Below are 5,331 nucleotides of genomic sequence, written 5' to 3'. Positions count from 1 at the left end.
TTTTTCCATTTCAGAATGGATTCCTTCTTGAATAGTGATTAATAACATGGATAAGCTTACATCAACCCGTCAATCCCCCGTATATTCGATCTGTTTAATATTACTGAAATGGAAACAGACATGAGACTCATTAGCGAATCTACCCATCAAATCAATATATTCTCCATCTTTCCATTCCATATCTCCCTCTTCCACCTTTATCTATTAATTCACTCTATCATATTGGAACGAATATCATTAGCACTAGCAATTCGGGTGGTTCTAGAGAGTAGAAGGATTTTTCACAGATCACTTGTAGATTCTATTTCTTCCACATCAGAGAATAATTCTCCCAAGTCTATATCGGTAGTATCGAAGCAGGAAATAGATACTACGGTGAATACCTATTTACTTCTGGGGAAGTTGAAGTAGGAACAGAATCTCCTTCTCCTTACTACTTCTTAAGAATATTAATGACACTGAAGTAAGTAGACTAGCGAATCGATTTGGGGGATAGGGAGGAGGTAGAGGCAAACACACAGGAGGGAGTTGAAAATGAAAGAATGGAATATCAAAATTATTTTGTGAATCCTCTTGTATCGGGTAACAACCGAAAGGTATTTCGTACTTCTATTCTTAGTATTAATTGAATGACGAGGAGCCGTATGAGGTGAGAATCTCACGTACGGTTCTGTAGAGTGACACTGAAACTGACTCATCTGTCAACTATTCCACAACTACACCAAAAAAACCTAACTCTGCCCTACGGAAAGTCGCCAGAGTTCGATTAACCTCCAAGTTCGAGATAACGGCTTACATACCAGGTATTGGCCATAATTTGCAAGAACATTCCGTGGTCCTTGTGAGAGGCGGGAGGGTGAAGGACCTACCTGGTGTAAGATATCATATCGTTAGAGGAACTTTAGATGCTGTAGGAGTAAAGGATCGTAAGAAGGGGCGTTCCAGTGCGTTGCAGAACATTGTCGTAACTTGTATCATCGCAATGATTCCGTATCGGTTGTTCTGATATGTCAAATGCATAGCCGACCCGATAGTGGGAATGTTGCCAGGGGACCGAAGCCTGCTATTACGGAGATTGATTATTATCTTATTCGTGTGAAACAACTCGGTGTCCAGGGTATTGCATTCCAGTAAGTTGAGTCTTACCCGGACTCCCATTTATTTGGAAAATCTTCGAATGTCTTCTCTCTCTCAGAACGAGTTCGGACTACGATTATGGAGATTCAGTGGAGGTTTTGTGAACATTTGGTAATTGGATCAATAAACCCACGGACATTCTTGGTGAGATAAATGAAATACGGGATTTCCCTTCTCCTATTCGTGGGATGATGAAGAGGAAACGGATACTCAATGCCTAATGAGTAAATATGATTCATTGAAGTAACCCGAACTTACTTCAAGACTTTCTATTCAATCATATGGAAAGCTGCATTCGATGAAAGTCGCACGTGCAGTTTGGGGGGAGATCCTCGACTAACCGGCGGATCCACCCTACAATATGGAGTGAAAAAGCCCAAATAAGATTCTAAGATACAGTCGAGATAGAATCGGAATCCGACATATCTGTAAACTCATGTTACACCGGAGCAATGTAGCGAACAAAAAGAAAAATATAGAATCGGATCCGATTTATCGTAATCGATTAGTAAACATGTTGGTTGATCGTATTCTTAAAGATGGCAAGAAATCATTGGCTTATCAGATTCTCTATCAGGCTATGAAGCGGATTAAGGAAAAGACGAATAAGAATCCACTGTCTGTCCCGCGACAAGCAATACGTAGGGTAACTCCCGATATAGTAACAGAATCCAAACGTGTAGGTGGATCGACTTATCGAGTCCCCGTTGAAGTAGTACCTGCAGAAGGAAGAGCTTTGGCTATCCGATGGTTATTGATCGCGTGTCGAAAACGTTCAGGTCGAAGTATGGCTTTAAGATCAAGTGATGAATTAATGGATGCTGCCAGAAATTCTGGTAGTGCTGTACGGAAGAAGGAGGAGACTCACAAGGTGGCAGAAGCTAATAAGGCTTTTGCCCATTTCCGTTAGTTCCGGGTTCGTTTCAATCCACAACCTCTTATTGGTGGATTGAAACCTTCTACTCCGGAGCGCAGGGTATTAGGAATCAAGATACGCCAGAAGCATATGGATAAGCAGAAATTAAATAATGGGAGAAAGAATATCCAAGTCATAGGGGAAATTTTGTCACTGGTATAGTACCTCATGAAAAAGAGAAAGACTAGTGTCGAATCGTAAAGTCCATAACATCATCGACATGATCAACATGATCGACATGACCAAAGTGATCGACGCAATCGACGCAATCAACATGATCGACATGATCGACATGACTAGAATGATCGACACAATCGACACAATCGACATGATCGACATGATTGGCACTGCCCGCATCCCCGCGACTCCCACCATTCTCAACTATCTCCGCCTGGGGCGGACTACTCACCTCGGGGGGGGGGGGGGATGTCAGGCAACGCCAGCAGATATTTATCCTGTATGTCCCTCACCTCGAATCGATGATTGAGTCGTAGTACATCTAAGGCAAAGCTGGCATCTCCCATGATGTACTCGAGGAGCCGAACTAACGTTGACTTTCCCGTGGTTTATGATAATAAAAGGGAAATGCGTCTGAAAAGAGAGTCAAGGTTTGAAGAAGTATCGTGCGAAAACAAAGGGAAGTCTTCCCGTTTCTTCGGATATTCAATCAATATTAGATTAGTTGACACAGGTGGGATTCTGTGATATACTATGGATCAACAGGCTCATCAGCTTGGGTAATCACCAATCGTTTCGAAAACCAAAAATTACCACGACCGCAACTTTAGAAAGACGCGAAAGCGCAAGCCTATGGGGTCGCTTCTGCGACTGGATCACCAGCACTGAAAACCGTCTTTACATCGGATGGTTCGGTGTCTTAATGATTCCCACCTTATTAACCGCAACCTCTGTATTCATCATTGCTTTCATCGCAGCTCCCCCTGTAGATATCGATGGTATTCGTGAGCCTGTCTCCGGTTCTTTGCTATACGGAAACAACATTATCTCCGGTGCTATCATTCCTACTTCTGCAGCTATCGGTTTACACTTCTACCCAATCTGGGAAGCAGCTTCCGTTGATGAATGGCTATACAATGGTGGTCCTTACGAACTGATCGTTCTTCACTTCCTACTTGGTGTAGCTTGCTACATGGGTCGTGAGTGGGAACTTAGTTTCCGTTTAGGCATGCGTCCTTGGATTGCTGTTGCGTACTCAGCTCCCGTTGCAGCTGCTACCGCTGTGTTCCTGATCTACCCAATCGGTCAAGGAAGTTTCTCTGACGGTATGCCCCTAGGAATTTCTGGTACTTTCAACTTCATGATCGTTTTCCAGGCTGAGCACAACATCCTTATGCATCCCTTCCACATGTTGGGTGTAGCTGGCGTATTCGGCGGCTCTCTATTCAGTGCTATGCATGGTTCTTTGGTAACTTCTAGTTTGATCAGAGAAACTACTGAGAATGAGTCTGCTAATGCAGGTTACAAGTTCGGTCAAGAGGAAGAGACCTACAACATCGTAGCTGCTCACGGTTATTTTGGCCGTTTGATCTTCCAATATGCCAGCTTTAACAATTCTCGCTCTCTGCACTTCTTCTTAGCCGCTTGGCCCGTAGTAGGCATCTGGTTTACTGCCTTGGGTATCAGCACCATGGCATTCAACTTGAATGGTTTTAACTTCAACCAATCCGTGGTTGATAGCCAAGGTCGTGTTATTAACACCTGGGCTGATATCATCAACCGTGCTAACCTAGGTATGGAAGTTATGCATGAACGTAACGCTCATAATTTCCCTCTAGACTTAGCTTCTGTTGAAGCTCCTTCTGTAAACGGATAATACCTGTCTGGTCGTGCAGCATCACTAAATACCAAACCTCGCATAAGGTTTGGTATTTAATGGAGATTCGTCCGATGGAATGAATAGAAATAATAGTAATATCTCGCCATAATCTTACAATTATCAGTTTCCAATCTTGGATTCTGGGGAATCTTTGAAACACCCTTCTAGGATTACAGAGAATGGGAATCAAAGATATTCTCATTCTGATTAGCGGAACGCTTGTAGTCCCGTACCCACTGGAATAGATTGAGAATACATTTTTCACCTAACATATTTTTTCTTGTATTAATATATAGACGAATAATACGTACGCGCATCGAATGAATGACCCTAGTAGATCTTGTTCTCTCCCAGTTAAGAAAGCTGAATAGGGAAAGTAGGGGGCGGACGTAGCCAAGTGGATCAAGGCAATGGATTGTGGATCCATCACGCGCGGGTTCAATCCCCGTCGTTCGCCCATCAGGTTGGAGAACTCGTCTTTATCACTCGGAATAAAATAAGTTGATGAGGAGATAGATAAGACATAGATAGGTTTCTTCAACAATTCGAGATTCCCGAGACAGCTTCAGGTAGGTACGAATACACCCACAAATCACCACATCGAAAGTACTCACTCCATTGGGCCTTGAATCTTTCGATATTATCTATATAATGGAATGTGAGAGGTGGGTAGTATCTACCACATATAGATAAAGTGAAGAGAGATCATGAGGTAAGAGAAGTGGGAGAAGAAAAAGTAAGAAGTCCAGATTTATTCTCTGAAGTTCCGAAGTTAGCAGAAACCGATGGATTCCACTACTCATTTGAATCATTGAAAAATCAAGATCTAGGGGAATTTCTAATTGGTCTATTCTCCAGTTATGAACCCTCCATCAAATTATTTGACTTATGAATTCTGAGTTCAATCTTTTTACGGAATCTGCGCGATTCAATGAAGCGGGGTAATAGCGTGACTCCGGGAATCCTGATGTTACTAACAATACCAATTCCTATGCATCGTTCAGGTGAGAGAAATTTGATCGAAGGAGGTTCTATAGATCTAGCGAAACTAATTAATAGAACTGGTGGAGTAGTAAAAAAACCAGCAACAAATTCTGTTGAATCCTTCTATCCTCTTTCTCTATCAATAAGATGCTCACCTGCTGAAAAGGATAGAAAGGGAAAGACACGTAATTCTTACTATTCGGATTCAAACGGAAATATTTCCACAACTTCGACGAGGGAAGAACCGCAAGTTCCCATATATAGTGCGATGGATCCTTCGGTTTCAGATGGATGGAGGGTCCGGCTGATGAGGGATCCACTCCCCATCAAGAATATATCCAGAGATGTGACTGAGAGGATTGAAAAATCACTGGGGGATAAGAATCTAGAAGATTCAAATGAGTTTTTTGAATTCTATATAAATGTGATACTTCGTAAGGATGACTGTTACTAAAAT

Source organism: Dipteris shenzhenensis, unplaced genomic scaffold (genome assembly GCF_047967505.1).
Source record: "Dipteris shenzhenensis isolate YYH24624 ecotype China unplaced genomic scaffold, Dip_SZ_1.0 scaf0436, whole genome shotgun sequence".
NCBI lineage: Eukaryota > Viridiplantae > Streptophyta > Polypodiopsida > Gleicheniales > Dipteridaceae > Dipteris > Dipteris shenzhenensis.
Note: the sequence above shows the minus strand (reverse complement) of the source record.